The 25,111-nt window shown below is 41.4% G+C and overlaps 1 long non-coding RNA gene across 1 annotated transcript in view; it reads left to right on the top strand.

The window, feature by feature from the left end:
• Positions 1-23,778, top strand: part of LOC141051675 (uncharacterized) — a 119,475-nt gene extending 95,697 nt beyond the window's left edge. Inside the window, exon 3 of the long non-coding RNA XR_012220675.1 lies at positions 23,616-23,778. This is a non-coding gene — a long non-coding RNA (uncharacterized lncRNA). The remainder of the gene's footprint in view (positions 1-23,615) is intronic.
• The last annotated feature ends 1,333 nt before the right edge of the window (positions 23,779-25,111 follow it).

Here is a 25,111-nt window from a genome sequence, read left to right as displayed (position 1 = left end):
GCTCAATGGTAGAAGTTTGTGGCACACCTGTGGTGTCAATATAATCACTGCACCCCTAGATGAATTCATTGAGAGGTTTAATTGGTAAAATGAGGTCACTTATTGGGGTTTCTGTTGTTCTGGAACTTCAGGGGCTCTATCAATGTAACATAGCACACTCAAACCAGTGCAGCAAAATCTGCACTGTAATATGATGCTACTTCCCTTCTGAGCTTTGCACTGTGCCTGAAAAGTAGTTTTCGACCACATATGGGGTATCGATGAACTCAGGAGAAACGGCACAATAAACTTTGGGTTCCATTTTCTCCCTTTGCCCTTGTGAAAATACAAAATTTGTAGCTAGAAAAAAGATTTTTGAGGCAAAAATGTAATTTTCTTTATTTTCACAGCTTAACGTTAAAAACTTCTGTGAAGCACCTGGGAGTTCAAGGTGCTCAATACAAATCTAGGTAAGGTCCCAAAGGGGTATAGTTTCCAAAATGATGTCATTTGTGGAGGGGTTTCCACTGTTTAGGCACATCTGGGGCTCTTCAAACATGTCATTGTGTCTGCTAATTATTCCATCAAATTTTGCATTCAATATGTCAAATGGCGCTCCTTCCCTTTCAGGCCATGCGCCAAACAGTAATATTCCCCCATACATGAGGTAACGGCATACTCAGGAGAAATTGCACAGCAAATTGTATGGAGCAATTTATCCTGTTACCCTTATGAAAATGCAAAATATGGAGCTAAAAAAGATTTATCTGTGAAAAATGGGATTTTTTTTATTTCCACTTCTCTACATTATAAACTTCTGTGAAGCACCTGTGGGTTCATGGCCCTCAATGCACAACTAGATAAGTTCCATAAGGGGTCTAATTTTCAAAATGGCGTCACTTTTTGGGAGTTTCCACTGTTTAGGCACATCAGGGGCTCTCCAAACGTGACATGGCGTCCGCTAATTATGCCAGCAGATTTTGCATTCAAAAAGTGAAATGGCATGCCTTCCCTTCCGAGCATTGCCGTGCAACCAAACAATAGATTTTCCCCATATATGGGGTATCGGCATGCTCAGGAGAATTTGAACAACAAAATTTATGGTCCATTTTCTCCTGTTGCCCTTGCAAAAGTTAAAAAAAAAAAAAATAGGTTTAAAGGAAAATGTTTGTGAAAGAAAAGTAAATGTTTCTTTTTTTCATCCACATTCCAAAAATTTCTGTGAAGGCCCCTCAAAGTCCATTTGCTTGCGCATTCCTGCACATCTCAGCATGGCAACACTAGTTAGTTGAAATGAATTTGTTATCACTGCCAAAAATGAAGACAATATATTGTGATCTTCAGTAGGTCTCAATCATTGGAACAAATGTATTCCACGTGGAATCGGTTCGTATGTAGGTTACTTAAAAACATTGTATTTTGATGATAAAACTATGATGTATTAATATTTTGATGATTAAATTATAGTTTGCTCATAATCCAAATTGTTTGGGATAATACTCTGGTGCAGGCATCAGGCCTCGTTTCATAATCCAAATCTTTGTGCTAATTCTGTGGTAACAAAAACTTGATTCCAGCTCACCCAGTTGCTCTATACTTATCCACCTGGGACTCATACGTTTTTTCTAATTCTGTGTTCCTGCTACCTGTCCACATTTCAACATATAAATCTTTTGGGCTAATTCTGCAGTCTAGCAACACAATCACAGCCAATAAATACTGATTATTAATTTATTGACAGGTGACTGACAGGTTTGGGCCTAGGGTTGTGAAAGAGATGGTTAAAAGAGGGGAAGGGTACATCCAACATGAGTGGGAAAAATCAAGGTTGTGGTGGAAGGGGGAATAGGCATGGTGTTCGAGGTGTCCATGAGATAGGTTACTGAAAGCTTTACTGCCTCATCTTATCAAAAAGACAACTAACAACTTGTGTTAGTGGACAGGCTACTCAGCTCCCTTTCTTTGACAGCCACACAGCAGTGTGCCTTCTAGATAAGGTTCAGAAAGAGCATGTGGTTCAGTAGATGGAAAGCACTGCCTCTCCTCCTCTTCCTCCACCCTAACACACAGTGCAGAACTCAGAGGTGGCACACAATTACCCTTGTTCCTCCCCCCATCAGAACTCTCCAACCACCCAACTGCCCCAGAGAACAAATCGCATACCTGTGCAGTATGTATGCATGGGGCAGGGCCTGCTTGTACCAGCATTTCTAGCTTAAACGTTGATCAGTAACAGGATGAATAACAGGTGTAGGACTGGTGATCTGAGAGCCCTGGCAAATTTAGGCAACAAAAGTGAAGGCGACCCAACTTGGAATCTAAACACTTAAAAAAATTAAGGGCAGACACAACTAAAGTTTCATCAATTTCCCCAGAGTAGAAATAGTATAATGGGGCTCTTACACCCCTTCCACTACAGGCAAGCCCATCCATTACTAACTGCTGGGCTTGAAGTCTACTGAAAATACAAAGGTGACATCAACCACTCAAATATGAACCCAACTTACCACCGCAACAGGGCAAGTGGGAAGAGCAGGACAGAGTACCAGAAATAACACATTTAAAAGAAGTGCCTTTTCTGAGTCGGCTGCAAGCTGCTTTTTTTAGGCTGGGGGGCCAATATCCATGACCCCTTAGCAGCCTGGGCATACCAGCTCTCAGCTGTTGGCTTTAGATTGGCTGTTTGTCAAAAATGGAAGGGACCCTTGCCGATTTTTAAAATTATTTATTTAAATAATTTTAAAAGATGGCATGGGGACCCCTTTTTTCTTGGTAACCAGGTATGATAAACCTGACAGCTGAGGGTTGCAACCCGCAGCTGTCAGTTTTGCCATGCTCTTTATCTAAAATAGAAAGGACTCCACATCATTTTTTTAAATTATTTATTTATAACGCAGGCGCTGGCTGATTAATACTGCCATCATGCCTGCTCTTGCTGTTAATAGAGGAAACAGGTATAGCCTAGGTGACCGGACGTAAACTTTTTACCTCAGGTCACAGCTGCTGGCAATCTGATGGTGGTAATAATCTTACCGTTGATTAGAGCCAACAGTGTTAATCGCGCTGTCGTGAAAATGACAGTGTGGGAAGCACCTGATGTTTGGGGTGCTGAACCCGAACAGCAACACAGACTTTCTGGAGAAGTCTGTGTTTGGGGTCTGTGCCCGAACATTACAGGTTCATCAATCCCTACCCATGAGCCAGGACACAAACCCAGCTTTCTGACACTTGGCACTACATTGCAACTCAAAATCCGTTAGTAATCTTTAGATTTCAAGATGCCTTGCACACAGTCTAGGCATCCAGTGCCAGAAGCAACAAAACAACCACAAAATATCTTTGAACCTCTACTATACTTGACTGTAGCTGCTGTGTTATTTTCTTTGTGGGACTCATTCCATTTTTGGTATACAGTAGAATGATGTGCTTTAACAAAAAGCTCTGTCGTGGTTTCATCTGTCAACAATACGGTTTCCCAGAAGGATTTGGGCTTTTTTTTGGCAAACAACAGTTTAGCTTTTTTATGTCTCTTCATCAGCAGTGGGGTCCTCCTCGGCCTCCTACTATAGTGTATCATTTCATTCAAATGTGTAAGTATAGTTCATGCTGACACTAATGCACCCTGAGCCTGCAAGACTGCTTGATAGTGTTGAGCGACTTTTGTTTTTTTAGGGTCGAGTTTCGTTTCATGAAACCCGACTTTTCCAAAAGTCGGGTCGAGCAAAATCGGCCGACTATAGGGAAAAGTTGGGGTCGTCCCGAAACACGAAACCCAATGTAAAGGGGGTTTTACACTAAGCAATATCGCTAGCAATATCGCTAAAACGTCACCGGTTTTGTGACGTTATAGCGATATTGCTAGCGATATCGCTATGTGTGATACTTACCAGCGACCGGCTCCCCTGCTGTCCATCGCTGATCGCGCGAGAATGTCCGGCTCCATTTCTCGTCGTCTGCTTCCTGCTGGGCTTCCTGCTGTGACGTCCAGCGACGCGTGGAGGTGGGCGGGAGGACGCAGGATCGCTGTGTGTGAATGGTAAGTATCGTGCGCTGCGTCGCTGCTGCATCGCTGTGAGATCTTTCTGTATGAAAGCTCACTAGCGATCATTTAGCGATGCACCAGCGATCCTGACCGGGTCGGATCGCTGGTTGGATCGCTGGTGCATCGCTAAATGTAAAAGGGCCTTAAGTCAATGGAGAATTAAAGTCGGCAGTGAGAGGAGGACAGGAAACACACCAACAGTGTCCATTTGAATGCCAAAAGCATAAATTCTTGTTACTGAAGCTTGTCAACCTTAATTAACTTCATAATACTAGTTACTCACTGAAAAATGGGGGTTATTTGGCTACAGTTGTGGGGGGTAGGGCTGGCTCCAGGTTTTCGTGGGCCCAGGGCCAAAGAGCGCCCCTTTAACACATACCACAACTCATGATGCTCCGATACGGCAGAGAAATAGCAGTATAGTACAATGAAAAATACTTCACTTCTTACATCTCATGACTGATATCCATTTTAAATTCTCCAATACCTCCAAAAACGGACAGTATATAACTCCATACAGTATTATGGCCAGCGCTTAGTGCGCTATACAGAGTAATGAGGCCCATATATTTCTCCATATGGAATCATAATTCCCATATAATGTTTCAAACCGTATATGATGAGCTCCACATAATGCTACAGTATATGTTGGTCCCAATGGATGAAGCTCCACTGTCTTATGGGCCCAAATAATGCTCCATATATAATGGGCCCCATTTCTACTGCTCTAGTGTATAATGGGCCCTGTAAATGCTGCTCCAGTGTCTGATGTCCACCTTTGGAATGCTCCAGTGTATGGTGGGCCCCATATATCATTCACCAGAGTATAGTGCTCCCCAAAAATTGCTGTCCCAACATTGAAAACAATTACGTAAGTCTCCTTGCTAGGGAATCCCTGCACTACTCTGAACTCCTTGTCGTACTGATAACAAGTTTAAACAGGTGCCATTACTACAGGTAATGAGTGGAGGAAAGAGGAGACTCTTAAAGAAGAAGTTACAGGTCTGTGAGAGCCAGAAATCTTGATTGCTTGTTTCTGACCAAATACTTATTTTCCACCATAATATGCAAATAAAATGAAAAAAAAACAGACAATGTGATTTTCTGGATTTTTTTTTCTCAGTTTGTCTCCCATAGTTGAGGTCTACCTATGATGTAAATTACAGACGCCTCTCATCTTTTTAAGTGGTGGAACTTGCACTATTGCTGACTGACTAAATACTTTTTTTCCCCACTGTATAGCATAGTTTAAACATGTAAAATCTCCATGTTCTCAGTATGGATTACACAGCAATCTAAAAAGTGGAAAAAAGGAAATGCATTTGAGGCGTACACAACTATATACTTTTGGTGTTATTTTAAATCTTCATATATATTTCTGTCTCAGTAATACAGTCCAGCCTCTCGGAAATAGGAAATGAGATGCATACAATTAGTGACATAAAGGCTATTGATTGCAGAAATCTAGGAATTATTATTCACGGGAAAAACTTCCGTCACAATTCTCATAGGCGATGCTGACCCTCAATTAATTTGTGTGTTGAGACAGTGAAAACATTTTTTTGTGAATAAAGTCTTGCTGTATCGCACTTCTGTTGATTCCATCACTGTTACTCATCTCAATCCAATTTTTATCACAGGGAACGATGTAAACATGGTGCTCACTGGCTATCATGATCTGTCACGTAACTTTGGAGTGCAAAAGACAGAAGCCACAGGCCGTAGGCGATTCTATTTGATTGGCATGAGAGGGCACATTTTGAAATGTGCGCCGGAATGTCACACGTTTGTGAGTAGGAAAACTGTGAAAGCTGATGATAAACCACCACTGCATGTAATTGTGAGTCGACGTCCATAAGAAATAGAAGCCACTGATCATCTGGAGCTAGAGCTCAGCCAGCAGGACAGGGAATAGCTACATCTTAACCATCATCTTCTTTTAGTTCAATCAATTTGTAGTGTCAGTCCCAGTGAAGGATTTGACAGGCCAGACTACACAGCGGAGGAGCAGGTAGAGGTAAACATTGCAAATTCTGGGGCCCTGCCCAAGCAAGGGGGGCACACTCGTGGGCGTCGGTACTGGCACTGGGCCCCTCATAGTACGGCGGTGTGTCTGACGGTGGGTGTGCACCACCACTGTCAGAGACGCTTGATTGCACTATGAGGGACCCTATGTCAGTGCCCGCGCCCAAGAGTCGGCCTACCCACCTGTCCAGGGCAACGGCACTCGCACGGTTTTGTGCACTAGGTGGTGACCCCGGCCATGGGGGGGCCGCCCACTTAGGGAGGTTTACAAAGTGGCATATGTAGATATGGGTCATTCAGCTGCTGCAAAAGGCGAAATAGGTCAAGTTCGAGGAATAGGAGGAGGACCAAAGCAAGCCATTTTTCTGGCAACCTATGTGTCATCAAGGGAAGGTGGGACAAAATCCTTGGAAACCCATGCATGGTTCATTTTAATGAAGGTTAGATCATCCACATTTTGGGTTGACAGACGGGTCCTTTTTTCTGTCAGGATTGATCCAGCTGCACTGAAGACTCTTTCCGATAGCACACTTGCAGCTGGGCAAGCGAGCTCCTGTAATTCATATTGTGCCAATTCAGGCCAGGTGTCCAGTTTAGCGGCCCAATAGTCAAAGGGGAATGACCTGTGTGGAAAAACATCGATATGGGAGGAAAAGTAGTTGTTAACCTTAGTTGACAACTGCTGTCTCCTGTCACTTTCCATTGATGCAGTATTACCAGTTGCGTGAGCGGTCCGTGAAAAATCAGTCCACAACATTGTCATGAAACCCCTGTCTCCAATGCCACTTCTGCTGTGTGCACCACGAACACCTCTGCCAAGCTGCCCCCAGCCCGTACGGCTCGTGTGAGAACCATCACCGCTGCTGTGTGCTGGGAATGCCTCAACCAACCGGTTAACCAGAGTTGCTTGTTTGTTAGCCAATATTAGGTCAAGGTTCTCCTGTGGCATGATGTTTTGTAATTTGCCTTTATGGCGTGGATCCAGAATGCTGGCCAACCAGTAGACGTCATCGTTCATCATTTTGGCAATGCGTGGGTCCCTTTTTAGGATCTGCAAGGCATAATCTGACATTTGGGCCAATATTCCCGGTGTCAATGATGCACTGCGAGTGCTGGGTGGAGGAGCACTTTCTGGCAAATCCACAAACCCTGTACCAGACATTGCCACGCCAACATTTTCACTTGCCCCACGATATGCATCCTCCTCCCCTAAGTAATCATCCCCATCATCATCCTCCTCCTCCTCTTCTTCCACCACCTCGTCCAGGAGAGGTCCCTGAGCAGACAATGGCTGAAAGTCATCAAGGATTCCCTCCACCTCTTCCTCCTCGTCAACATTGGCTGCAGACGCCTGCTCCTTAAGGTGCGTCAAAGTTTGCATGAGCAGACGCATAAATGGGATGCTCATGCTTAGGATGGCGTCGTCTGCGCTTACCAGCCGTGTGCATTCCTCAAAACACTGAAGGACTTTACAGAGGTCTTTCAGCTTCGACCACTGCACACCTGTCAACTCCATGTCTGCTCTCAAAGGGCCTGGCCGTGTATCCTCCCACAAATGCATTATGGCCTGCCTCTGCTCGCACAGCCGCTCAACCATGTGCAGGGTGGAGTTCCACCTTGTTGCAATGTCAATAATGAGGCGGTGGTTGGGAAGGTGGAGCAATCGCTGCAGCTTCTGCATATGAATGGAGTGTACAGGCGACCGTCGGATGTGCGCGCACAGTCTTCGCACCTTCTGGAGCAGGGCTGTTAACTCCGGATAATTATTGAGGAAGCACTGCGCCACCAGGTTCAAGGTGTGAGCCAAGCAAGGTATGTGGCCGAGTTTTGAAAGGGCTATGGCTGCCACAAAATTACGGCCGTTATCACTAACTACCTTGCCTGCCTCAAGATGTACACTGCCCAGCCATGACTCAGTTTGTCGCTGAAAGTACTCGGCCAGCACCTCGGCGGTGTGTCTGTCGCCCAAGCACATCATCTGCAACACAGCCTGCTGACGCTTTCCACTAGCTGCTCGATAGGGGGACACCTCGTGTGCAACAGTGGCAGCTGCAGATGGAGTGCTCATACGACTGCGCTCTGTGGACGAGCTTTCGCTTCTGGAGGAGGAGGAGGGTCGAACGCCTACAGCCAACTGTTTCCTATACCGTGGGCTAGGCAGCACTGTCCCACCGCTGTCCCCTGTGGACCCTGCATCCACCACATTAACCCAGTGATGGACACGTAACGGCCCTGGCCATGCCGACTGGACCATGCATCAGTTGTGAGGTGCACCTTTCCACTCACTGACTGCTTGAGTGCATGGACAATGCGGTCTTTTACATGATGGTGGAGGGCTGGGATGGCTTTGCGAGAGAAGTGGCGACTGGGTAGGTCATAGCGTGGTACTGCATAGGCCATGAGTTCGCGGAAAGCTGCGCTTTCCACCAACCGATAGGGCATCATCTCTAACGAGATTAGTTTGGCAATATGGGCGTTCAAACCCAGTGTATGCGGATGAGAGACTGAGTACTTTCTTGACCTACTCATAGTGTCTGGGAGGGTGAGCTGGACTTGAGAGCTGCATATGGTGGAAGTATCGGTGGACAGGGCAGACTGAGAGAGGGTTGATGATGGTGATGGAGTTGGTGTTCTTTCTGATGGCCTAGATTCAGTCTTTCGTTGATTTAACAGTGGAATTCCCTGACTGCTGTGGCCTTGCAACGACACCTCAACATTTGCTGCTGTGCTAACCGGTGGGCTTACAGTGGGGGAAACAATGTAGCGTTGCTGACTACCTTCTTTGTGATCAGTTGCACATGTGGTACTTGAGGTTTGGTGTTGTGTCCACGCTTGCAAGTGCATGCTGGTTAAATGTCTAAGCATGCAACTGGTATTCAAATTTTTCAGATTTTTCCCTCGGCTAAAGGTCTTTGCGCACTTCTTACAGATAACCTTGGCCTGATCATGAGGATTTTGTTCAAAAAAGTGCCACACTGCACTCTTCCTACTTTGGCAGACATTTTGTGGCCTAGCTCGCTGTGATATTTTGACCCTCTGGACAAGCTGTCCAGCAACTCTTTTGATTTTTGGAACCTGTCTTTGGAGTGCTCCGGGCCTGCCAGAAAACAGCTGTTGCGATGTCGATGTCTGCTGTGGATGCTCCTCCTCCTCATCTGAGCTATTGGAAGCAGCACCCTCTTCCCCCAATGGATGCCAATCTGGGTCAACAAATGGGTCATCCATCACCTCCTCTTCAATGTCATGTGCACCTTCCTCTGTGTCACCGTGTATGGTGGTATAGTGTGGGGGAAGGGGCACCTGAGTCTCATCAGGGTCAGAATCTGGCTCTGTACACTGCGAGGACAATGTAGTGCTCTGAGTGAATGTACCAGCAGAATCATCTATCAGTGGCTGTGCATCAGTGCACTCCATGTCAGATTCATCTTGGCCTGGGTAATTCACCATTTCACTTGATAATCCAGGCATGGTATGTGAAAACAGCTCCATGGAGTAATCAGTAGTATGGCCTGTATCATCCTTCAATCTTGGTTGGGGTGAAGGACACAAGGAAAGGTGTGGTTCATGAACATGAGCCTCCAATGACGACTCAGTGCTTTTATTTTTTACAACTGAAGAAGAGGAGGCGATAGAGCTGGAGGCTGAGTCAGCAATGTAAGCCAAAACTTTTTCCTGATGCTCTGGCTTTAAAAGCGGTTTGCCAACTCCTAGAAAACTAAGCCTTCGAGGCCTTGTGTAGCCAGACGATGACGCAGGCTCAACACCTCCTTCATTCGGTCCTATTTTGCTTTTGCCACTACCATCAGATCCACCACCAACACCATCATTACCAGCTTCCAACCCCTGCCCAATTCCACGGCCTCTTCCACCAGCCTTCCTCATTTTTGGTAGAAATGTAGACAAAATCCAACAAACTATATAGTAATGTAAAACGAGGTACAAGGTGTCTATAGGACAGGGGAGATTTTGAATTTCTGCACACACTTGTGGACACTGGACACTTTTGGATTGTGTGATCCCCACTGAATATCACAGCGCTATGTGACAGGCTTGATGTCGCAGGTGTGAAAAATGTCACTAGAGGATAACGGAGATTTTGAATTTCTGCACACACTTGCGGACCCTGGACACTTTTGGATTGTGTGAGGCCCACTGAATATCACTGCGCTATGTGACAGGCTCGATGTCGCAGGTGTGAAAAATGTCACTAGAGGATAATGGAGATTTTGAATTTCTGCACACACTAGTGGACACTGGACATTTTTTGATTGTGTGAGGTCCACTGAATATCACAGCGCTATGTCACAGGCAGAAAATGGCTAGTGTATGACAAACTACAAGGTGTATATAGAATTGGGCAGAATAGGAATCTCCCTAGAGTGTAGGTCAGTAAGAACGGAACATGTCCTCAACTTATTCTTACAGAGTGACACACAGATAGCTTCACTGTGGCCGTGATAACAGCCATTACACGGTACTGAGAGAGGAGCATGCATGTACACGGCTGTCCGGTGTACGTAAAATTGTCAAGCTCCGTGTTTTTTAAGTATACGGACTGACACACGCTGTCTCTCTATAGTTTTGAATGTGATCAAACAACAAATATATTTAACTGTTTGAAAACTAGACAAAACTAGAAGGTGCAGGTCTGTAAGAAGGGAACATGTCCTCGACTTATTCTTACAGAGTGACACACAGATAGCTTCACTGTGGCTGTGATAACAGCCGTTACACGGTACTGTGTGAGGAGTGTGCACCGCTGTATGGTGTGAAAAAATGCACGCTCAGTACCTCACCAGGACAAAAAAAAAAAATGGGATTGCTTTTAAAAAAGCAGTTTGCAGAGCAGTGGGTAAACATCAATGCAGCTGTCAGGAAGCCTTAGAAGGCAGCCTAACAACCAACACCGCTGATCCAGCAAAATATAGCCTCCACTTGCACTGCACACACAGTGACTGGTGTGTTGTACAGGCTAAATCGCTAGCAGCAGAAGCAGTTTTTGGTGTCTTCTTCCCTGCCTAACGCTCTCCCTACAGAATCAGCAGCAGCAGCAGCTCTCTCTATTCTGAGATCAGCATGAGAAGCATGGCGGTCGGCGTGCACGCCCTTTTATACCCCCTGTGACGCCCACCAAAGCAAGCCAATCACTTGCATGCCCTTCTAAAAGATGGTGGTGACCCCTGCCTATGTCATCACGTTGCCCACAGTGTCCGTGGATCGTGATTGGCTGAGAGAGTGCAAAACAAACTTTTGAAATGCGACTTTGGCGCTTAAGTCGCCGACCTCGTGGCCGACCTCATCCTAGGGTCGGGTTTCGTTTCATGAAACCCGACTTTGCCTAAAGTCGGCGACTTTTGAAATTTTTCGACCCGTTTTGCTCAACTCTAACTGTCACAAGAGGTGGTGAGTCCTCCATCAATGGAAGTCTTCAAACAGAAGCTGGACAGACATCTGTGTGAGTTGGTTTAATGGAATCTTACATTGAGCAGGGGGTTGGTCATGATGACCATGGAGGTCCCTTCCAACTCTAACATTCTATGAAAGCCTGCACTTACACTGTTGGGAAAGCTTTACTTTTACATATTTTTTTGTTGGGGGGGCATTTTTACCATTTTGAGAGCCTTTATATGTATTTTCGGATAAGAGGATTAAAAAACGGGAAGAAATATATATATGATGTTGTACTGTGTTAGCCAGTAGATAGAAAAATATTAAGATTTGAGAGACTTCAGTGGGTGATCCCTTTCAATGGTTAATTGAAAAGATGGTAACAAATTGGAAGCTTTCAAGACTGCTATGGTCTCTTCGATGCCTAATGAAGGGACCTTAGTAGTCTCTAAAGCTTGCAACTAGTTACCATCTTTTCAGTTAGCCACTAATAGGCATCACCCACTGAGGACACTCAAATCTTAATATTCTTAAAAATAACAAGATACTGTATTTTAACCCCTTAATCCCATATGACGTACTATCCCATCCATGTGCCCTGGGACTTAATTCCCAGGTACGGGATAGTACGTCACAGCGATCAGCGGCGCTCACGTGGTGAGCGCCGCTGATCGCGGCCAAGTGTCAGCTGATTGTCACAGCTGACACCCGGCACAATGTGTCAGGGGCGGTCACGGACCGCCCCGACACGTTATCCCCTTGAACACCGCGATCAAACACGATCGCGGTGTACCGGGGGTTAAAGGGAAGCATCGGCAGGGAGGGGGCTCTCTTCGTGCTTCCCTGAGCCCCCCACGGCAGCGCAATGTGCAGCGCTGCTGCAGGGGGCTCTTTCCCTACAGGCCCCCGGATCAAAGATGGCAACGGCGACCTTCGGGGGCCTGTAGGGAGCTGACTTCCTCACTGCCTGCAAAGCGCAGGCATGAGGAAGTCTGCGTCTATGCCTGTGACAGATCGCTGATCTGTCACAGTGATCTGAGATGCGACAGATCAGCGATCTGTCACAGGACAGTGATGTCCCACCTGGGACAATGTAATAAAGTTAAAAAAAAAATAGTGTAAAAATAATTTTTTAAAAATCGCTAAATAGATTAGTAAAAAAAAAAAAAATATTCCCCAATAAATTCATTTTTTGAAAATAAAGTGCACATATTTGGTATCGCCGCGTCCGTAACGACCCGCCCTATAAAACTGTCCCATTAGTTAACCCCTTTAGCAAACCCCTTAAAAAATAAAAATAAAAAACTAAGCAAAAAATAATGATTTATTATCATACTGCCGAACAAAAAGTGCAATAACGCGCGATCAAAAAGACTCATATAAATATCCATGGTACCGCTGAAAACATCAGCTTGTCCTGCAAAAAACGAGCTGCCATACAGTGTTATCCGCACAAAATAAAAAAGTTATAGCTCGCAGAATAAAGTGATGCAAAAATAATTATTTTTTATATAAAATAGTTTTCATTGCATAAAACCGACAAAACATTAAAAAAACGACCTAAATAAGGTATCGCTGTAACCGTACTGACCCAAAGAATAAAACCGCTTTATCAATTTTACTGCACATGGAACGGTGTAAACTCACCCCCCAAAAGAAATTCATGAAGCGCTGGTTTTTGTTCATTCTGTGTCACAAAAATCGGAATAAAAAGCGATCAAAAAATGTCACGTGCCTGAATATGGTACCAATAAAAACGTCAACTCATCCTGCAAGGAATAAGACCTCACATGATTCGGTGGGTCAAAATACAGAAAAATTATAGCTCTCAATATGTGGTGATGCAAAAACTATTTTTACAATAAAAAGCGTCTTTTAGCGTGTGACAGCTGCCAAACATAAAAACCGCCATAAATAGTAAATCAAACCCCCCGTTATCACCCCCTTAGTTAGGGAAAAATAATAAAGCTAAAAGAAAATATATTTATTTCCATTTTCCCATTAGGGTTAGGGTTAGGGCTAGGGCTAGGGTTAGGGCTAGGGTTAGGGCTAGGGATAGGGCTAGGGTTAGGGCTAGGGTTAGGGCTAGGGTTAGGGCTGAGATTAGGGTTAGGGGTGTGTTGGGGTTAGGGTTGGAGTTAGAATTGGGGGTTTCCACTGTTTGGGCACATCAGGTGCTCTCCAAATGCAACATGGCGTCTGATCTCAATTCCAGCCAATTCTGCGTTGAAAAAGTCAAATGGTGCTCCTTCCCTTCCAAGCTCTGCCATGCGCCCAAACATTGTTTTACCCCCACATATAGGGTATCAGCATACTCAGGACAAATTTCAAAACAACTTTTGGGGTCCAATTTCCCCTGTTACCCTTAGGAAAATAAAAAATTGAGGGCAAAAATATAATTTTTGTGGAAAAAAATGATTTTTTTATTTTCACGCCCAGGCGTTATAAACTTCTGTGAAGCCCTTGGGGGTTCAAAGTGCTCAATACTCATCTAGATAAGTTCCTTAGGGGGTCTAGTTTCCAAAATGTGGTCATTTGTGGGGGTTTCCACTGTTTAGGTACATTAGGGGCTCTCCAAAGGCAACATGACACCTGCAGACCATTCCATCAAAGTCTGCATTCCAAAACGTCACTACTTCCCTTCCGAGCCCCGACGTGTGCCCATACAGTAGTTTTCTCCCACATATGGGATGTCAGCGTACTCTGGACAAATTGGACAACAACTTTTGGGGTCCAATTTCTCCTGTTACTCTTGGGAAAATAAAAAAATGGGGACTTAAAGATCATGTTTGTTGAAAAAATACGATATTTTTATTTTCACGCCCGGTCGTTATAAACTTCTGTGAAGCACTGGGTGGTTCAAAGTGCTCACCACACATCTAGATAAGTTCCCTGGGGGGGTCTAGTTTCCAAAATGGTGTCATTTGTGGGGGGTTTCTACTGTTTTGGTACATCAGGGGCTTTCCAAACGCGACATGGTGTCCGATCTCAATTCCAGCCAAAAACGTCAAATGGAACTGCTTCCCTTCCGAGCTCTGCCATGCGCCCAAATAGTGGTTTACCACCACATGTGGGGTATCAGCCCACTCAGGACAAATTGCGCAATAACTTTTAGGGTCCTGTTACTCTTGGAAAATAAGAATTGAGGGTGAAAAGATCATTTTTGTGGAAAAAATATGATTTTTTAATTGTGCGGCTGTATGTTATATACTTCTGTGAAGCCATTGGGGGTTCAAAGTTCTCACCACACATCTAGGTAAGTTCCTTGGGGGGTCTAGTTTCCAAAATGGTGTAATTTGTGGGGGGTTTCCACTGTTTTGGTACATCAGGGGTTTTCCAATCGCGACATGGTGTCCGATCTCAATTCCAGCCAAAAACATCAAATGGCGCTGCTTCCCTTCCGAGCTCTGCCATGCGCCCAAATAGTCATTTACACCCACATATGGGGTATCAGCATACTCAGGACAAATTGCACAATAACTTTTAGGGTCCTGTTACCCTTGGGAAGATAAAATTTGGGGGTGAAAAGATCATTTTTGTGGAAAAAATATGATTTTTCAATTGTACCACTGTACGTTATAAACTTCTGTGAAGCCCTTGTAGGTTCAAAGTTCTCACCATATATCTAGATAAGTTCCTTGGGGGGGTCTAGTTTCCAAAATGGGGTCACTTGTGGGGGGTTTCCACTGTTTAGGTACATCAGGGGCTCTCCAAATGCGACATGGCGTCCGATCTGAATTCCAGCCAATTTTGCATTGAAAAAGTCAAACGGCGCTCCTTCCCTTCTGAGGTCGTACTCAGGACAAATTGCACAATAACTTTTGCAGTCCAATTTCTCCTGTTACCCTTGGTAAAATAAAAAAAAATTGAACCTGAAGTATTTTTTTTGTGAAAAAAAGTAAAATGTTCATTTTTTTTTAAATATTCAAAAAATTCCTGTGACGCACCTAAAGAGTTAATAAGCTTCTTGAATGTGGTTTTGAGCACCTTAAGGGGTGCAGTTTTTAGAATGGTGTCACTTTTGGGTATTTTCTATCATATAGACCCCTCAAAGTGGCTTCAAATGTGATGTGGTCCATAAAAATAAAATGGTGTTGCAAAAATAAGAAATCGCTGGTCAACTTTTAACCCTTATAACTTCCTAACAAAAAAAAATTTTGGTTCCAAAATTGTGCTGATGTAAAGTAAACATGTGGGAAATGTTACTTAACAAGTTTTTTGTGTGCTGTATCTCTGTGATTTAAGGGCATTATATTCAAAGTTGGAAAATTGCAAAATTTTCAAAATTTTCGCCAAATTTCCGTTTTTTTCACAAATAAACGCAAGTTATTTGAATGAAATTTTACCACTAACATGAAGTACAATATGTCATGAGAAAACATTGTCAGAATCACCGGGATCCATGGAAGTGTTTCAGAGTTATTACCTCATAAAAGGACAGTGGTCAGAATTGTAAAAATTGGCCCGGTCATGAACGTGCAAACCACCCTTTGGGCTTAAGGGGTTAATACTTCTTTTATAGATGTGATTATACCAAATATGCTATTTTTTGCACTTTTTTAGATGTATGCAACACAAGGTGGAAAAGGGAGCTATTTTTATACATGTTTTTATTTTTTTACCATTGATTTCAATAAGTACAGAGATTATATTTTTCTGATCCAGGGAGGAGGATTGCATGACAAAGTGGATCAAGTTGCAATAGGAAGGGAGGAAGTTGGCATGACAGAGTTGCTTCTGATTTATGTATGAATGCCTGGATGCCACAGTTTACAAATTGCTAGTGGCTGTCAGCTGTATAGCACAGTTGGCACTCGCCAAGTATGAAGTTATGTCAACTTCTAAGCCCACTCCTACACAACATATGACATACAAATGTGGTGATGACGTGCTCATAAATTTCTCAACTGCTTCTAGTCTGCACATGACTGAAACTATGCAAATTGCATATTTGCGTCCAAATGACGACTTCTGAACTGGCTAACAGATCCAAACTCTCAAAGGCACACACTGTTTTTAGAATTCGGCAAGAATCAATGATTGCCAAAAACTCCATCAAGGCCAATCAAACACTTGCTCAAGTCTCATACATTGTTTTCAATAAGGTTTTTAGCTCCATTTCACTGATAAAGAAAAGCCAAACTTCTACTCCTTGAATCCAAGAAATTCATGTAAGTTTTATTTTAAACCAGAGAGACAACATCTCATTTAACATTTTATTTTATTGCCAAAAATGCTGAAGGATAGAAGAAAATGTAGAAAAGAGAAAGTGCTTTTCATCTAGTAAATGCCGGAATAATTCACATTAGAAGCAGAAATAACGAAACATTTGTACCTACCTCCCTCAAAATTTCCATAAACGTCTATTTTACTCAGGGATCTTGTTTTTTTTTACCCTCCATAAAATGTGTTTCTAGAGACAAAATATTAAAGAGGTTGTCTCATGAAGAGACACAGACTAACTACATGGCCACTGGACCAGGGTCCGGAGAAACTTTTTGCTCAACTCTAGTGATGATAATCCCATATAAGTTGTGAGGCCGGCACAGTTCTTTTGTTAGTTTGTGGTTATTCCTACCATTACTATTATACAGGGTGGGCCATTTATATGGATACACCTGGGTGGGCTGACTTCGGAATGGCCGCCATGGTCACCACCCATCTTGAAAAGTTTTCCCCTTCCCATATACTAATGTGTCACAAACAGGAAGTTGATATCACCAACCATTCCCATTTAATTTAGGTGTATCCATTAAATGGCCCACCCAGGTCTAACCTTATAAATGGCCCACCCTGTAATATAGAAAAGGCAAAAAAAAAGAGAAGCAAATCCTACAAGAGTGTAGGAGGAACTGATGGTGAGTAAAATCGCCCTAGCAGGACTTCTTCACTACAATTCCCAGGAATGTGATGAGGATGATGAGGCAGATGACACGCAAGATTTCCACTAGAAGGAACACTTTGCGACTACACACTCTACCTGTAAAATAAAGACATAATTAGATTAATGACTACTGGATGCAAAAGTAAGAAAAGTAGACACTGAAGATAATTGCTTTTTTGCTTAAAGTCAATGACCACTTTTTAGCTCATCCAGATCTCCTTTCTTCTGATACTGATCTCTAAATTGCCTTTAAATGTTTTTAATTGTGAAATCTTCCTGCCATCACAAGAGGGATCTCAGAAGGTCAGTGAATACTGTGTTATTGCTGGCTTCAATGTATAAATTGTATACAGAGAGCTCCCCCTAGTGGTGGCTGTAGGCAGACAGAATTTATCCCTTCAGTTATCCAGGGGATTGAGATCTCAGGATTTGTCTACATTTCCAGGAACAGGAATATGTTATCCATTTAATGTAACACTTAGTTACTATTTTGATGTCTATTTCATAGCTATAAACTATTACTGTTGGAAACAGGGGTTATGCTGAAGGTTCACGGCACTACTACACCCTACAATTTATGTTGCAGAGAAGACATAAATGAGCAAGTGATAATCATCAACTCTCCAGCCTCTCTTCTCACCATCTTTAGTTGTATCACCAGCAATCCTACGAGGTCCCTTTATATAAAGTTAAAAAAGGAGCACATTATTAATTAAATTAAGAAATAATACTGTTTTGATTTAAAGGGAACCTGTCACCTGCTATTAACCTGTAGATATGGGGTTAATCTGCAGGTTAATAGCATTCCGAACCTGCGCGGCGCCTGCACTTGGAGCTCCGCTGCCGGGAGGAAATGAACTTCATTCTACCCAGCAGAATTCAGCGTTTAGTCATGGGGTAGCTCTGGTTTGGTTTCAGTCACCACCCTGTGCATAGTAAGTGGTGGCTGTGACCTCACGACCGCCACTGACTGACAGCAGGCTCAGCATTAGGGCTGGCTGTCAGTCAGTGTCAGGGGCTCGGTTATAGCCCTTGCTCTTTACACACAGAGCGGTGACTGAAGCAGCGCTGACACCGCCCCATGACAGAACACTTGATTGAACTTAGGATGGATCATAAATGTCTGCTCAGTGAGGAGTACAAAACCTAGCACCCCTGCTGATTAGCTGTTCCTAGTGCCAGCAGGGGCTAGAACTGCATATTTGCAGAGCCACACAGCTCCGTCAACTGTATGGTGGTCAAAGCTGGGTGCTACATATCTATTCCAATCAATTGGAGCAAATGTGCAGTATCCAGACACATCCACTATTCTGCTGATGGGCTGTACTGTGCAGCTGCACAATTGAGCAGTTTCATCTTGCACCGACAGCGGGAACAGCTTATCAGCAGGGGAGCAGGGTGTCGCACCCCCCACCGATCAGACATTCATGACCCATCCTAATGATAGACCATCGATATCAGATAAACCCTTTATATTATCCTCCGATCAAGTACTGAAGGCAAATGCAGGATTTTTATAGAAGGGTTTTCAAGGACAACAAGAACAGCAAAATTCCTGAAATTCTGGTAAATGTGGTAACAAAAATTGGTAAAATTGGTTTATTTTGCACATCCTGAAAAAAAAATGCTGCAAATTAAGACGTTTTTAAAAATAGAAGTGCCAACCCCTTGACAACTTTGCAATTTTCTGTTTCTGTGTTTTTGTTTTTTTGCTCCCCTCCTTACCAGAGCCATAGCTTTTCTATTTTTCTGTCAATATGGCCATGTGAGGGCTTGTTTTTTGTGGGATGAGTTGTATTTTTCAACAACACCATTGATTTTACCATATACTGTAGTGTACTGGAAGTCCAGTGAAATTGCAAAAAAAAGTGCAATACCGCGATAGCTTTATTTTTTTTTGTTTTACCATCTTCACTAAATTCTAGAAATGGCCTGCCATGATGATCCTCCCAGTCATTAAGAGTACACAGATACCAAACATGTACATGTTCTGTTTTATTTAAGTGGTAGATACAAAATACAAAATTTATTTTAAAAAAAGGCACCATTTTCTGAGACCCGTAGCATTTTCATTTTTCAGGGACTGGAGCTGGCACCAAGCTGACATTTTTATTGATACCATTTTGGGGTGATTTGATCACCTATTATTGCAATTTACTGTAGTGTTGCAATGGGCATAAAATCATAATTCTGGATTTTTTATTTATTTTCTTGTTAGGCCATTTACCAATCAGATTTTATATTTTGATATATCAGGCATTTTTTTACACAGCAATGCCAAAGGTGTATTTTTAAAATGTTTTATTTTGAATAGGGAAAAGGGAAGTTATTTGAACTTTTATTTTGTATTAATTATTAATAACATATAATAATTACATTTGTCATATTTTTTAACATTTTTTTATTTTACTTGCTTCAACAGTCCCCTTAGGAGACTTGAAGCTGTGATCATCTGATTGCTTGTGGCACACATACCAGGGTTCCAGCACTGCTATGTGTATCAGAGATCATCATCTGCAATGATAGGCAGGGTGGTCTTCTGCAGACCCCCAGCTTTCATGCCAACCCATCAGCGCCTCGTAATCATATGACAGGGACGCTGATGGGCGGGTTTATATTGCGCTTCTAGCACGCTCGTGTTAAAGCAAACTTGTCAACAGGACTGTGCATAGTAACCTACAGACAGTGTCAGGTCGGCACAGTTATACTGGTTAAAATGATACCTTGGTTGATTAAATCTGTCTTGTGGTTATTGATTAATCTTTATTTGTAGTTTTAAGTTAATGAGATTCTCTTGCTCCGGAGTGGCCTTTTGGAAGGGCTGTGGATTGGGCTGATCCTTCAGTCACCTGCCCCCTACTTTACATACTGCATATACTATTGTGGTGTTACACAAAAAATCAACTTCATCAAAATTGCACCAGCGCAATAGCATGATACAATGCCTAATATGCCTATATGTATTTATGCTTTATTCCTATACTCTCGTGGGGTGGAAGAAAAAAATGATCTTCATCAAAATGACGGCGGCTGCACGGTGCAATTGTGCAGTATCGTCTATCGCATTCCAATAGATGCTATTGTGCAAGCACAGCTGCCGGTGCCATTTTGCAGGAGATCGTACTTGGTATTGCCACAACCATAAAAGACTGATCTATTAAAATATGGAATTAATTTATCTGATCATTAAAAACCATAAAGAAAAAATAATCAAAACCCCAGAATTGTGTTTTTGTTATCACCTCACCTCTTTAAAAAATGTAATAATAAAAAATGAAGGCACTGAATGTACATGATATTAATATAAATAATAGCATCATCTAACTGCATATGAAACAAGCCCTCACTCAGCCCCCAAAACAGAAAAATATAAATTTTACAAGTCTTGGAAAATGGCAACACAAAGCAAATAAAATTAGGTAATATTTGAATTTTTTCCATCACTTAAACAGAAAAAATTGATACACATTTGGTATAGACATAATGGACTGAAATGGATATCCATGCTTCCAAATCATTTGGCTGAATTGCATTTTTTTCAACGTTTCATCACACTTCACGTACCATGCACACATTGGCCCGTTGCAACACATTTATGGGACATCGATGGATTATCATAGCTGCCTGGGGCCTTCTTGGCCCTCCTGTGAAGTTCACCCACTGGTTAAGTTATATAGTAGACTCAGATTTTCAGTATATACTCAGTACCATAGTATTGCAGTATATAGCATAAGTGATCATCAGATGATCCCAGGTTTATGTCCCCTAAAAGAGCTAAATAATGAATAAAAAAGAATAACATTTTTGAAACTATATTAAATTCAAGTCAGTTCCCTATTAAAAATAAAGGAAGATTAAAATTTGATATCATCGCTCCTTCCCAAAAAAATGGAATAAAAAGTGATCCAAAAGTCATTTATACAAATTGCATCAGTTCACCACGCTAAAACAAGTCACCACACAGCTCCAACGATAGAAAAGTAATGAGTTATTTTCTTTTTTATTTTCTAACAAACTTTAGAATTTTTTTCATCATTTAAATAAAAAAAATCTATGAAAATTTGGTATAACCATAATTGTACTGTTCTAGAAAGAATTTCCCTACAATCTTGGGTCCAAATGGAGTCAAGGTTCCATACTTTTATGGCAAATTTCTCAAGTTGTCTTGTTTTTTGCCTTCCTCTATCTCAGAGTAATGTAGGAATCCTACATCCAGCTACACATACAATGGAATGGATATCTTTACAAACTGCTAATCATAAAATACCTGCAGAAAATGATCTTGGAGTGACCTCCAGTCTGGTCCCAACTCCGGTTCCAGTCTTTCTACCAGACTTTATATGACAGCAGAACCTTCCCGAGTCATTCTCCACCAGGTTGTTGATAGTTATTGTAGTTTTCCCCTCATAGGTGGGTAATTCTGATTTTTGTGCTCTCTGGACAGTATCTGGGAAGGAGATTTTTACCCTACGCTTGTAACACGGGTTATCCTGAAGGTCCTGGGTACTATTGCAGCCAATGGACCATGTCACAGAGTAGGCTGGAAACTTAGATGTAAACAAGCAAGTGATGGTCACCGATTTTCCAGTTTCTGCTGTCACGTTCTCTGTTTGTGACACCACCACTCCTTCTTGGACGGCTCCTGTAAAGGAGTTTAGATGGCCATATACATTAGGTGGAAGTAGGTCGATGGTTGAACAACGTTTGGATGACTGATTGGTGAATGATTATACAGTATATATATTTTATTTTTAATTTCATTATCATTGCTACTTATAATTATACTATACTGATATTATATTTCAGCATGCCATGCCCATATTTATATTATGATATGCTTGTATTTGTACATCTAAATCTATACATACATACAAATACACGCGTATCATAATATAAATATGGCCATGACATGCTGAAATATAATAATGTCAGTATAGTATAATTATAAGTAGCAATCCTAATGAAATTTAAAATAAAATACATATATAAGGTTATCATTTTATAAATATAATAAATGTATTAAATGTTTTTTGTAAAAGCAAAGACTCTTTTGTAAACATTCATAAAACATAGAACATAGTGAGTAATATTTGATATCTAGTAACCATAAAGTAAGTTAAAACATTTTATTTGATTAATGATGAGCAGGATCAATCAGAGATAAGAAAAACAAAATTTGGCGCTGAGTTTTTATTTTCTGCCCATGATAACAATTAATACAAATTAAATGCACAAATTAAATCACTATACGCGTATGTAGCATAACAAATATTTTTCTTCATATGCCTATTCTTGATTCCTTAAGAAGTTTACAAATTTGTGTAACTCTTGCTTTTATTATTATTATTATTATTATTATTATTACATGTTACATTCCAAAATTGCTTCTGAACACAGTATGTCAATATTCTTTTTAATTTTCTATAATCTCAAATAGAATATAATATGCTGCATTTTTCATCTTATTTTTCTTATTTTATAAGAAAAATGTATATAAAGAAAAATGCAACATATTATGTTATAAAATTGTCATTTATGTTTTTTTTGTAGTTAGTCTAACAAAAATTAAAAAGTTTAAGATAAATTTCAGCCGGTTTTCTCATCTTCTATATTGTGACTGTGTTGAAGTTTATAGCAGATTTATTGCATTAGTGCCCAAAGAAAGTCCAATATAAAATTAAACGTATAGAGAAAATCGTATAGAGAAAATTTTATCTCTGGTGAGACATGATCTCCTGAGGTTCAGAGAAAAGGCATGAAGAGAGATTGTGATGAAACTTCAAGACTCTTTTTAATAATATTTTAATTCTTACAATATACTATTTATTTAGAATTTGCATTTAATGCTTTACTTTTTCGAAATTATATTACAACTTTATATAAATAGAAAAATATATTTTCTCCTTGATTTCATACAAATTATTATAATTACACATTATATCATTTATATTATTTAAAATACATTTAGGCTTAAAAACAGAAATAAATATACGTAAAGTTTTCTTGACTTTTTTTATATTTTTCTTATTCTTACTTGGCAATATGTCCAAATCATGAAATATTCAGTGTATATATATATATATATATATTTGCATTTTCTTGTTGTTTTTTGTCCTTAGGTAAAAGTAAACATTAAATGGAAAGTAGATATTGATTTGTTTTATCTATTTTTATGTTTTTTTAAGCCTATGGCAGCCTATATTAAGTAGAAAGTCTTAAAGTTTTTTGCCATTTTTTTAAAGAACAGCATATGGTTCTAATGGTTCTACAGTCAAACACATTTTTCTTTCTCTACAGATAACATGCAAAAAATAATCATTCAGAACTTTATGAATAATAATAAACTGGCGGATGCCATGATATATGGTTTTCTTACCGATCTGTAGAACAAGCCCCAGAAGAGAGAAGAGTGTCCCAGAAAGCTCCAATTTGCGATCAGAGTGTTGATAAACAAGAAAGATTATGCAGCGGTTCTTCTTTTCTGCTTTATATTACTTACACATCTCACACCCCTTAAATGGAAAGTGTGGTTAATGCGTCATCGTGACCATCCTGTATATCGTACAAAAGTCACGTATCATGAAAACTGACCAAAGAATACAACTTGTTGTTAGATAAATAAGGTGTACTGGATTTTACACAACAGTAGCGTCACCTCTGAAAACCAACTTGTACTTTTCATAAGAATGAATCTACATAAAAACAAATGCGTTGAACATGATTAGAAAAACTGTACCCTACCTATGCTGCTAGTGTGCCCAGTTGCGCCCCACATTTCATGACTCACCCGGTTGCGCATCTTGATGTTAATATTCTTGGAAGGGGCCAATAGTCCTAAAGGTTCCTAGGCTGTTAATCTCAGCTCACAGCCTTCTTCACTTGTTATAATAGGGGAGACCCAACCAAAAAATAATTTGGGTCCCCCTATAGTTAATAACCAGCAGAGGCTAAACAGTTGCAGACAGATATTAATAGCCTAGGAACCTGCCATGGGTATTGGCCCACTCCCAGATTGAGAACATCAGCCATCAGCCTTCCCAGAAATGGTGCATTCAATTTTGGTGCTTAGCCTTCGCTCTTCTCCCTTGTCCTGGTGCGGTGGCAAGTAGGGTAATAGGCTTGAGGTTGATGTCAGTTGTTTTATGGCCACTGACATCAAGCCTATGGGTTAATAATGGAGAGGCGTCTATAAGATGCATCCTTTACTAATCCTATAGTCAGATCATAATACAAACACAGCCAGAGCAAAGTTCTTTATGTAAAATAAAAGTCTCCGACCCTCTTTTACCCATTTATTCATCGAAAACAAAAAGAAAAAAGAAAATTATGCTCACCTTTATGCTGATGATCATTTGGATGCAATGCTGAGCCATGGCAGGATTTACTTTGCCTTACCCACAGAAAGGATTTGTTTTATTATTCATTTGTGCTAAAGAAAAGCTATTTTCAGTTTAGAGCAGCAAAGTTTAAACAGAAAAATAAACTTTATTCTGTTTTGATATAAACACCCTGTGCCTGTGCATTTCCAAGTGGCTACCAGGAAGCAAAAACTCCTACAACTGGTGGAGATGCAGGCACAGTCCCAAAGAACACAGGTGATTACAGTTTAAAGTCTGAATGTCCTGGTTAAAGGCAACTACATCATTGCAAATATGGTGTGAAAGCATGGAGGAGCTTATTAAGAAATTGGTTCAGGGCAATGTGCAGCAGCAGCAGTTTCAGCAGCAGCAGATGGCTCTCCTGACAGCCAAAGCCAAAGTGATTGTTCCCGTGTGAGGAGAACAGTATGGGAG

Source organism: Dendrobates tinctorius, unplaced genomic scaffold, assembly GCF_039654945.1.
Source record: "Dendrobates tinctorius isolate UK_male_01 unplaced genomic scaffold, ASM3965494v1 ptg000158l, whole genome shotgun sequence".
NCBI classification, from domain to species: Eukaryota; Metazoa; Chordata; class Amphibia; order Anura; family Dendrobatidae; genus Dendrobates; species Dendrobates tinctorius.
Note: the sequence above shows the minus strand (reverse complement) of the source record. Positions and strands in the feature narration are given on the sequence as shown.